This window comes from Panthera onca, chromosome D1 (assembly GCF_046562875.1).
Source record: "Panthera onca isolate mPanOnc1 chromosome D1, mPanOnc1 haplotype 2, whole genome shotgun sequence".
Taxonomy (NCBI): Eukaryota; Metazoa; Chordata; class Mammalia; order Carnivora; family Felidae; genus Panthera; species Panthera onca.
The window spans coordinates 30,330,960-30,343,140 of record NC_138348.1 but is presented as its reverse complement, the minus strand read 5'-3'; the positions used below and the strand labels follow the sequence as shown (position 1 = coordinate 30,343,140).

Below are 12,181 nucleotides of genomic sequence, written 5' to 3'. Positions count from 1 at the left end.
GCAGGTATGCAAAGACTGAGAGAGCAGATCCCTGCATTGAGGCTGTTGCAATTGATCAATGCAATAGAGAAGAAGCGGGGAACATGCTCCTTGAGTAACACTTGGGCGTAACCCACGTTCTTACTTTAAGTGCTCCACATCAGAATACATTTGCCATGTGCCCCATTAAGCTCCGGGAATCTTAGCTGCTATCTCAAATAAAAAATATTTAGAAAAATAAGATTAGATTTAAATTTGGCATGAAACACCTTAAATATCAAGCAAAAGGCAGATGGCCTGCCATAGGCCATTTATTTTATTATTTTACAACCCGGGGGTTGTGTAGTCCTCCATATGCTAGCTGGGCTAAGAAATTCCACAGTGTTCCACTCAAATCATTGCCTTCTTCATATTAGCAAAGCAAGCTAAATAACACCCACCTTGCCTTCGTTCCTAATGCACAAGGCCACTGCCAAAAGATGAATCCCTGGTGTTCTGGCATTTTAAACAAAGTGTCACTTTGGGTTCTCTTTCTTCTTCCTGACTTCATGGGAGGTAGAAGTCCTTTAAGCACCAGATGATAGACAACCAGGCCAGTAGGATTAACTAAATTAAAATCTTTCCCTGCTCCTTTGATGCAAGATATCTATGAAGAACTGCTTACAAATCATAATGTAGCAGTTTTCATACCAAGTTTGCAGCTGTTTCCTTAATTTCCCCCACAATTATATTTTACTGTTATTTTGCATAACAGTAAAACACAACACCTGCTTCAAATTGCAGTCCTGTTCTAAGTACTGTAATTCTCTTTTGAGACACAAAGTACCGAGACACTACTGAAGCGCAAAACTGCATAATTGCGCCACGCTGAAAAGTAAATACAAATGAAAACATCTTCCTGTTATAGAAATGACTGTCATTAAAAAGAATGTTAGCCATCAAAGCACAGAGGGAAAAAAATACGCATTTTCAGACTGCGGGAACTTAGTGTTTGCATAAATTAAAGAGTGGTGTAAAAATTACATGGCAATTCTTATGTTCCTGCCATCAATGTCTATTGTGTGAAATACAAGAGCATTAAGAAGCAAAGGAAACAAAATTCATGTCTACACCACTGTGACCTCTCAGTCACAATCTCTGCACTCTGTGCCACAACCAGTTTAAATATTTCTGGAGCAAACTCACTAATTAAGCTAAGCAAAACGGCCTAGAAATAAAATTTACACACCTATTATGTAAATATCTAGGCAATGACTTACAGTAGTTAGCATTAGACCCTCCCATTTGAAGCAGAGAAGAGAACTTAGAAGGTGATCAACTCACAGTCCTAAACAGTCCACTCGACCCTAAAGTCCAACTAGGATTGCCTTTTCTATCAAGTGAACATCTGTACCTCTTCGCACCTTTGCCCCAGCAAGACAAATAGAATATCTTTTCATCAGCAAGCACAGGCCCCTGTAACTCTGACGGGCTAAATGGGTGGCTGGCATCTCATTTGAATTCATCTTTACCATGTTCCCTTTCAAATGTTTTATCGAAAGAGTGCACCTGCAGTGTCTACCTTCTTTAATCTAGAGTCCTTTGAAGAAACTGTCAGACTGAGGCAGAGAGCTTCAAAACTTTCACAGGAACCTTTACAGACAAGTCAAGAAAAGGCGTACTCTTTAAAATATTGTGTTCACCCCTACTCGCATCACAAAATGAACATATCCTAAGATATTAAACACCAACACACAGAAGACTTTTTTTTTCCCTAGCAAACTCTCAGAAAGAGGGGACAATGGCCCCTCCTTTGACCTGAGAAATTTGGGAAAAGCTTGAAACAAAGCAGAATGATACATTGTCTAAAACTATCCAGAAGCTGATTCACCTTGCTTCACATATGTAAGCAATAAAACCTTCCAAATGATCAGATTCTGGAGCATCTCATCCTCCTTACATATACATCACTTTTTACATATAATATCTAAAGAGAGCAGTATTCTTTTTTTTTCTTAATTTTCATTTTATACTTCAGCACATTTACTCCACAAAACAAAAGAACCTGGTACTAAATGCCAGGAATCCTAAAGAAAAATCTAAAGGGGACTGACATTGCCAAACATTCATGTTGGTTGGTGCTAGTTTGATTTTCTCCTTAAAAAAAAAAAAAAAAAAAAAAATCATGTGGGCTCATTTTGCATTTCCTAGACAGCAATCACGTCTGGGTCCCTTAAGCTGTGCAACTTGAAATGTTCTTTTTCAGGAATCTAGTTGGAAAACCTTTTAAAGTCGGCTGGCAATGAAAGGATTAAAAGCTGGGGAATTAAATAACTGTCTCCACCTCCTAGACACCAGAAGTCCAATTTACCAAAAGTTTCAAAGCAACAACTCATGACCTCTCTACCGGAGCCCGCACCGCACAGCCTATGAGAAAGGAGCCCGTGATTTCCTCCTTTAAACAAGGATGCTCCTTTTATTCACTAGCCCTAAGAAGATCGCCCGACCGCCTGGCCGGACTTTGGAACTCGCCTGCTCCAACTCCGCCAAATTTCGCTCTCTCCTCCCACTGCCGAACGGATCGAGCGCTTTCTCAACTCACGCCCCTACTCTTTTATGCCCACCTCCAGTTACTCATCCCTGTATCCCGGAGCGATGCCCACAAGCCTTCTCAGAGGCGTCTCCGCCAGGGTTTTGGGAGGGATGCACAAAGTTCCACGTGCCTCTGTCCACAGAGCGCCCTCCCTCCTGCCGCACTTACACCTGAACTTGTCTCCAGCACTGCGGACACCAGCCTGGCACATTCTTTCGGAGAGAAAGGGCAGGACTTTTCTCCTGCGCCTCTGGCAACGCGTGGAGCCTATATATGGTGGGGCGGGGGGCGCGGAATTCTCTACTTTGGATTGGTTTGTTTGTTTTAAATCTAGGGTGGGCAGTTGCGGGGGGAGGGTGTCCTTCAGCAACTACACACACACACACACACACACACACACACACACACACACACTCTCGCCCTGCCCTCCCGGCTCACGGCCGGCTCCTCCGGGCGACAGCTCCCCCTTCCTTCCTGGAGCACCAGCTCGCCTTACTCGCTCAGTCCCCCGTTGCCACCACCGTCGCCTCCGCTGCTGCCGCCGCTGCTGGCACTGTTGGAGCTGGCGCTCGCGGCCCTGGGCTCCGCTGGGCGCCTGTCTTTCTTTCTCTCTCTCTCCCCCAGCCCCAGATTGATTGATGACCACCGGCGGCCAATGGCTCTGACACCGCGCCATCCTCGCTCGAGCATCACAGCCCCACGCCCCCGACGTCAGCCTCGCGGGCGCATTGGCATCCCCGAAACCTCAGAGCGGAGCCGGCGCCCGGAGCCGTCACCGCCGCCTCCCTGCTCTCTGCCCCGGCGCTGCCGGGCTGCTTTCCTGGAGCGGCAGAGAAAGGAAGGGAGGGAGCCAGCAAGCGTTGGAAGGGGGTGTGGAGGCTACGGATTTCCCCCCCTCTTTAGAAATCTTTTCTTTGCCTTAAAGTTTTGTTTGTTTTTTTCCACCCCGACCTGTTTGTGTTTGTTCGCAGCATCTCAAATCAATTACACATTTTTCATGACCCGCATTTACACTTAATTTGGGGGTATGTTGGGGGGTGGGTGGGTGGATAGTAAATGTTCCATAAATCTGCCCCACCGGGGCATCCTTAAATTCTCTTCTTGTTGGTGGATTCTAACTCCCTTCCCAATCTCCAGAAAAAAATGCCCCTTCACCTCCTAGGCCGCAAAACCCCGGAATTCAAAGGCTTTACAAAGATAACCCTGTTCCGTGCAAATAGGCAAAGAAACTCCTGCCTCTCTGGAGAAGAAACCGGGCGGCAACGGTTACTTTTTCTCGTCGCTCGTCCCCCGCCGCCCGGCCCGGGTCGCCGACTCGCTCCGCAGGCGGCGATCGTGGAGACCGGAGGCGGCAGGGGACAGCGAGGTTGGGGCGCGGGGACAGGGTGAGAAAAAGCCCCGCGCGAGAGCGGCGCGCGCGCGGGCGGCCCCGGGGGCGGCCGCGGAGCGCAGACCCAGCACAAAGCTGCGCGGCGCCTTCCCGGCCACCGCACCTCGCTCGGGCCGCGGCGGGCGCCCGGGGCTCGGGCCAACACAATGCACCCGGGCCTAGGCCGGGGCGGTTCGAACACATCACCCCGGGACTTTCTAGTAAACAGCTCGCCTAGTCCTCGTCCCCACCCCCATCCCAGCCGCCTGGCTTTCGCTGATGCCCCTCGCGGACACCCCCTTCACCCCTGCAGAGAAATCCCGGCGAAGAAGGGAGCGGGAGGTGGGGACCCTGGGAGGTCGGGGGCTGAGGACTGGGGGCGGCGAGGGGGGAGGGGAGATGAGCAGAGGGGCGAGATGGGGAGTGGGAGGGCGACAGCTCCTGAAAAAGAATTCGCTTTCGCTCTGGGGTAGAAAATACGCCCTCCTCGGGTTCCGAATTGCCCGGGAAGCGCCAGCTTGTGTGAATGTCAGGAGCACTGAGGCAGCCGCGGTCCGCAGCCTCCGAGCCCCTCGCACGCGCCTCTGACAAGGCACCTCTCACCCGGGCTCCGCTTTGTGTGTGCATTTTTTTTCCCTTCCTCTCGCGCGCGGCACCGGGCGCCCGGCCGCCTCCTCCCCCTCCCCCGCCCTCCGCCTCCCTTCCCGGGGCGGATTACCTTTCCCGGGCTGCGCTCCGGGTCCCGGGGATGCCTTCAGCGCCCAACGAGCAGGCGATCCATCGCGGAGCGGCCGGAGCCGGCGGGAGGCGCGCGGGGGGCGAGCGGGGGCGACGAGGGGCGCGGGCGGGCCAGAACCTTCGACCCCGGAGGTCCCGCCGCGGGCAGGGGCGGGGGACCTGGGGGCGCGGCACGAGAGGGAGGGGGGTGTGGAGAAAGGACCGGAGCAGCCTCGATCTGGGGAGAGAGCGAGCGAGGGGGCGAGGAGAGGGAGCGAGGGCGCGGCGAGCCAGAGGGAGCGCGAGCGGTGCAGTGACAGGGACTGCCACTGGGGTCAAAGGAGCACAGCTCCAGGAAGCAGGGCGGCTGAGGCGCCGCTCCGTGCGCGCTCCCCGGCGGGACCCCGCGCCCTCGCGCGCCCCTCCTGCAGCCCCGGCCCGCTCGAACCCGCACTGGCGCCCCGAGGCCCCGGGGTTGCAAGAGGAGGAGGGAGCTGAGGGCGAGGCCGGCAGCCTGCTGGTGCTCTCGGGTCAAGCAGGCAGCAGGAAGCAGAGCTGCAAGTTCATCACCAGGAGTGTGATCAGCGTAAAAATCATAGGGGACTGGGGAGGGGGGTGGCTACGGAGCCCCAGAAAAATAAAGGGAGTTTTCCCTCCAAATGGGCGTCTTCTGCAAAGAGAACACCCAGGCCCCCCCTTCATCCACCGACCTGCCTGGCGCTGTCTGGAGTCCTGGCACAGCTCCAGGGCGCCGAGCTCCCTTCGGGGGCAAGGGGAGCGGCTTGGGCACTGGGCTCAGACCAAGGAAGGCGACCCTGGGTCCCCTCCCATCTGCTGAGCTTAGGCTTCCCGGGGGTAGAGCCGTGCTCCCTTTCCTCAAGCCTTTCAACTCGCCACATTCACACACACACACACACACACACACACACACACACACCTTTCTCTCTGCAATGTTGTTCCTGAGAAAGAAAAGGCCAACCCAGTTGATAATTTTTTTTCACCTCCACGAATTAACGCAGGTTCAAAATAGGGAGGTGAGGAGGGGCAAAGACTAATTGTTTCCATTTTTGTCTTAGGGGCACATATTCCCCAAACAAGAAGCACTTCAAAAACATTTTAAAAATCAAAGTTCGTCCTCTGTTTTCTGCTACTTTGGATAACGGGGGGGAAAAAGACTTTCAGAATTGTATGCAAACAACCTAATAAAAGGAAAAGCCGCTGAAATGCTAAAAGACGACAAGGAAGAGAAGGCTTTTAGAAAACTTGGTTGGGGCTGTCTGCAAAAGATGAGGTGGCCCTGTGATGTTCCGCTCTTGTCAGAGCTGAAGGATTTGGACTGCAACCAGATCAAATTCCTTTCCAGGAGTCAGACCCAAAGATATAGGCATTGTCCAAAGGGAAATCCAATGGATGTGTGCGTGAGAGAGAGAAGTGTGCTAAGTATACTATTTGACAACTGACTAGACATCCTGGCTGAAATTATATCCCTTAAAAATAAAAAAGGAGCCATTTCAACCTGGTCTGTGGCCTCTGTGCTGAGACTAATTGGTTTCCAGGGTCTGGGAAGGAAGGGAGAGAGGCTGGTAGGAGCCCCTATAAAAAAAGATCAAACGGAATTCACTTGAAAATATTTCCCTTTTACAATGGGCTTTCCTGGCACTTGAATTTTAAGTAACCCATCTCTTAGGCCTGAGCTGAAATGAAGGGAGAGATGGTCTTGGCAATAAATTTATTTTGTTGTACACTATGCCCAGAGTGTCAGGACTTGTCAAATGTTCTGAGATCAAGAGGACAGTGATTCTCCTTGCCTAGCACAAATCACAGCAAGTGGCATTGACATTAAAGATGGCAAAGACAGGGGGAAGGTGGGGCACCTTTAAATTTAGTTTTTGTTTTCCAGCCCAGCAGCAAACACTGACTAGAATCATGTTGTTGAAGAAATGCTTGGTTTTGTTTTCCTTTTTCTACGACTTATCAGTGCACTCCTCTTATCTAAATGGTTTGAATTTTTTCACTGATTTGGACCGATTTAATCAGCCAAAAAAAAAGCAGCATAAGCCTTTTTTCTTTTTTTTTAAATAACTGGTAGTCATTCAAAACAGCCAAAGTTAAATTTGTACGTGAACCTGAATCTATACATACACACACAGATAATAAATAGTACCGTGTTCTATTTCAGTAGCACATTTTACAGGATATTTAATGCTATTGAGCACAAGTGAGTGATCCTTTACAAAGTTGATGAAAATTTGTATATCATTTTACTGTGTGGGGAAAAATTGAGGCAAGAAAAGATGCTTGAAATTGTAGCTTATAGTGCAGGAAGAAGTCAACCTCCACTCTGTCCCTGATGATCAATTACCCAATGAGAGAAGTAGTGACCAAGCTCTATGAGAGCTATGATTTTTATTTCTATTAGGCTACCAAAATAAAGAAGCTGGAGAAATAGAAGTAAATTTAAATAATAAGTCACGAACAAAAGGAACTCGCTTTTCAAATAATTTTCATTACATGGATTTCAACATATTGTGTTTTGTTAAATCATATTCTCCATCAATATAGCCACCTACACTAAAAGCTTGTTTTAAAATGATTGGATGTGAACCATGTCTGTCCCCTGACATCAGCTTTGAAACGTCAAGCTTCATTACAGCAAATTTGAAATGCTATAGGCTGATACTTTTTTTTTCTTTAAGATAAGTGAGCCTATAAGCTTCATTTTTTTGTCGGTGTTAAATTCAATTTTTATTGTTTATAATGGAAAACAAAAGAAGGATAAAAGTAAAATGCCAAGTTTATGATTGCCTTTATGCAAATATTACAAATTTTTCCCTTTAATGGAATGTAAATTTGGACCCTTTCTCCAGTGATTTCATCGAAGGAACTGGCAAATATGCTTCCTGATAGCCTGCTGCAATATCTTTTAAAATATCTTTTCAGATTGCATTTAGGGAAGAAAGTGAGAGAGTGGAGCGTGGGAGAACTTTAGGTGGAAGCTTGGAAAGTGGTTGCTACTTCCCTTAAAAACTAAATACTTTATTTGGCATTGGCTCTCATTCTCCCTCTCCCTATGAGGACAGGTTTTCCAGTACTTGAGGGACACGTGTGTAACTTAAACCTTGGTTCAATCCTGTGGTTCTTCTTCAGAAAAAAAAATTATGGAAACTATTGCATTTCTTTGAACAGTTTTATTAAAGTTAGATATACCAATCTCACTCTGGGAACAAACAGCAACTATTGTGCTTCTTTTTCTTTAAATTTTCTGCATTTTTATCATTTTCCAGCAAGGTTCAGACTATAGGTTATCAGAAATCAGAGCCTGTTAATAGAACTGCCAGTATGATGCAATTTGAAAAAATCTGACCCAACAAACTTCCTTATTTCATTCTTAATTCCTATAGTTTTTACAGTTTTTACTTGTTTCAAATGTTTTTGCTGTAAACCCCTCAAGTTTGAGAACTATGCCCTTTATTCCTGTTCTTATATGCTGTGTACCTAGCAGAAACATGGAAATAGTTATTAAATGAATGTATGGGTCAATGAGTGAGCAAGTGAGTAAGAGAAGGCTGGAGGGAAGGACAATCATACAATGGAGGAAAATCCATACCAGATATGCAGGAACGGAAGTGATGTCATGAGACTAGTGTCAGAAGATAAGAGCTAAGGACTTATCATTGTGTTCAAATAGTACATTTAAAGGGGTTTGCTAATGTCTTTGGAAACATGAAATAATACATAAAGCTGTTTAAGAAATTTATTTTCTCATAGAGAAACTAAAGATTATCATGTATCACATCTGTTTAAAGATAGCCTTTTTTTAAGTACAGTAAGATGCCAAAAAAAAAAAAAAAAATCCCCGAGTAAAATTTGTATCTTAAAATTTATAGAGATAATTTACCAAGATGTAGTCTCCACAGAAACTTACTGTGATTAACCTGATTTTTTGATAGATCCTTTCTGAGGTTCTCAAAATAAATATATAACGCGTTTCATCCTTTGTACTTAAAATTTCCTTTTGGTTAACCAATAAAAATGTTTATGACTGAGAAACATTCAGGAAACACTAGAACTGAGGAAATTTTGTTTCATAAAATAAAATTTTAAGGCATTATCTTAGAAAGGCTAAACTTTGCCAGCAGCTTAAATAATAAACATGGAGGGAGCAGGAATGTTAAAATTTTGCAAAACTCATTAATCCTTACCATACTTACTAGCCAATGTCTAGCATGTATCAACAAATCAGACAAGTATTATTTATGCAATAAAAATTTTAAAAATTAATTTTAAAAATCTGACAAGATCCTGAGCATGTGTTAGTGTGTTTTCCATCGTAACAGACTTGCATGATCTCTGTTACCAATTAATCTTTGCCAGGTTTTTTTCCCATATTATGATCCCAATTCTGAAAAAGTTGTGGCAGAAATTAGTGGTACTTGGGATAGGCTGGTCAAGGTGGAAGAACATTCTAAGTGAAGTAAAAGCCAAAGTAATCTCTTTTGAAAGATGGGCATGTGGAAAACCCATAATAACCTGATTAAAGAAAATGTATGTGGGGGATTTCAATTTTAATAATTCAATTTGACAAGCTAGTATAAGACATATCAATATTTTGAGTAAGCAACATATAACATAATTTTCCTTCTTAGCAAAAATACATGAACGAATACATTTTTAAAAAACAGTTTGAGAGACAAGCAGAATCTAAAACCCATTTCCTTCTGTATTATTAATGTAATGGTTTGATTATTCACCAAATATGTTTTAATCTTTGCTCTAGGCAGAATACTTATACCATGATGATGGTCTAAAGATGCAAAAAGCAGAGTTTCCTCACACAGTATAAAGTACATAATTTCATGGATCTGGGCAGTCTGGCATTAAATAATCACACAGATAAATACAAATTATATCTATGAAAAGAAGAAGCAGCTGGTATAAAAAAAAAGCATAAAATAAGGAGACTTTTTCTCCTCCAAGTTTGAGTGAAGACTTCCCAGATGGAGGAAGGGAATACAAGGAGACCATAGGAAAAAGAAGAAGCAGTGTGGTGGGTGCTAAATGAGGAATTGCGCAGTGCCCATGAGAGAGGTCTGGATCCGGATCTGCAGACAGAGGCCAGAACTGAAGGGCCAAGCTAAAATCATTTGAAGGTCACAGCTAAGGCCCTGTTCAAGATGTTTGACTTTATCCTGAGGGCAACTGGAAGCTGTTTAAGGATCTTAAGTAGAAAGGCTAACATGATTAGATTTGTGTTTTGAAAAGGTCGTTCTTCCTCCCAGCGTGGAGAATGGATTTTAGGGGGCTAGAGTGAACATTGGGAGGCCATTTAGGGGTTATTGCAGTCACTGGGTTGAAGGTGAAGGTAGCCTTCAGCATGACAGTTTGGAGGAGGCAAGACAAGGAGAGAAATGAATGGATTCAAGAGATTTGAATAAATTTTACATAATAAAAACAAATTACTAGCATATTGAAATCATAGTGTGGTATTATTACCCAGTCTGAGAAGCTGAGAGCCATATTAACCTAAAGACTTGTTTTTCATTCTAACATTTTTCTAACATACAGATCCTAAAACTTTATCTCCCATTCAGTGTCCCACACCTATTTTTGGCTCACAGATCTGGACTTGTTCTTTTTTCATATGAAACATAAATGCTGGAGGTAACTGTATTTCTATTTCTCTTTAAAGGTTTTAGATGCTCCATCACTTCCATGTCTGTCTTCATTGGAACTACTTCCCTTATATTTAATGTTCCAAACAATATTCTAAGGGATTCTTAACAACTAGCTGTTTTCTAAGTGAAATCTTCAAAGAAACAGGTATGCTTTCACAGGAAATACATAGACACTGACTAGAAGTAAGAATATTGTTCTTTCAAGTAGAATTATTCCGTGTGGACCCAATCAATCTTCACAAACCAATTGTAAGAAAGATATTGTACGTGTTGGGTTTCTTATTCATACTAGCTAAGTCACTATGGCCCTGCTTAGCAACTCAGAGTTCTGAGAAAAGATGGCAATGGAAATAAAGTAAATACAGACATTTCAGGACTTCTATAGTGGCAACTATGTTTTCGAACTTCATCCCTTTCTTAGCATTTCTACATTTTGAAAGTTCCATCAATTTCTTCTGTTCTCATGATTCCCCATAATGCCTACTTATAAACAAGGTAAAATCTGCCCACAAGAGAACAGCCAAGATCTAGTGCACAAGGTTTTACTAGAAGCTAAAATAAAAGGAAGGTTTACTGGAGGGTAGTTAAAAAAAAATCACAGCACTGTATCAAAATCCCTATTTCATGCTCAACACAGAAGGAACTTTAAAAGAGTTATTTTTTTTTTCATTTTCAATTTTTGTTCCTTTTCCTATTCATTGTTTTGTGAAAATTAAAAAATACAAGCAAAAGTAAAAAGTTAAAAATTAGCTGTAATTTTGCCATTCAGAAATATCCATCATAAACATTTTTGTTATATAGTTTTTCAGTCTAAAGAATTTTACAAAAAAAAAAAAACACAACAAAACTAGAAATACAATTAAGTGTATAGAGTGGTAGTTGAGAGGAAACCAAGGTTGGAATCCCATCTTGGGCTGTTACTATCTGTGTGACCATGAGTGAGTTGCTTAAACTCTCTGTGCCTTGATTTCCTCATTTGAAAAAAGGAGTCATTAAATATACCTACCTCATAGAGTTGTTACAAGGATTAAATGTGTTAATATTTTTTTAAGGAATTTAGATTAATGCCTGATACATATCAAGTAATCATTGTAAGTTTTGGAACCCATTTCTAAATCTTTTTAATACAACACTAATACATAATCATAAATAAATTGAATCCAGAAGTACATTAAGAGGTAAAAATTCTTCTCTTTCTCCCTCATATCCTGTTACCTATATAACTTACTCTTTCAAAGGAATAGAATACTATGAACACCTCTTCATGTCATTAAACATCCTTCTATGGCTCCATAGACTAGAACTTTCATTAAAAGTGCAATGCATGTTATAAATTCAGAATACCCAAAAGTCCATATTCCATCTCAGAAGACTACACATATATTATAATCATATAGATGAGTTTAAAAAATATTCCCTTAAAAATTCCATAGTCCTAAGACATATGAAGTAAATCCTTCTCCTATTTTTATCTATGGGGATGATTGAATGGGTCTTTGAAAGACCAGTGTACTTGTATCTAGTTTTATTTTCAGTTTATTAATCCCCCCCCACACTTTTTTTGAAGCATGGGCAATATTCTGAAAAGTAAAATTAAGAGTTTTATGTTTGGCAAGCTGCAGTTTTGGGTTATTCATGCTGTTGAAATTCATAAGCACAACAAATCAACTGATAGTTCATAGAGACGTGATAACCAGTTTAAATTCAAACTTTACCACCAGTTGTTGATACACCACTTACTTGTGTACTTTAGAGTTGTCTGGAATATATAATGGATCATAATCTGTAGCATTCATTTGCCAACAGGAGGTTCAAGATGTGATGGCAGTCACATGGAAAAGTTGTTATGGGAATTTAAGGGAGGGGGGA

At 43.3% G+C, this 12,181-nt stretch overlaps 1 protein-coding gene across 9 annotated transcripts in view; it reads right to left on the bottom strand.

Annotated features, from left to right (window-relative positions):
- Nucleotides 1–5,483, bottom strand: part of MPPED2 (metallophosphoesterase domain containing 2) — a 176,610-nt gene extending 171,127 nt beyond the window's left edge. For 2 of the 9 annotated variants that reach the window (XR_009602302.3, XM_060606263.3), the window contains exon 1: nt 4,639–5,330. The gene's annotated coding sequence lies outside the window, so the exon portion shown is untranslated. The other 7 variants (XM_060606269.3, XM_078433343.2, XM_060606270.3 and 4 more) reach the window with 7 other exon arrangements.
- Nucleotides 5,484–12,181: the final 6,698 nt, after the last annotated feature.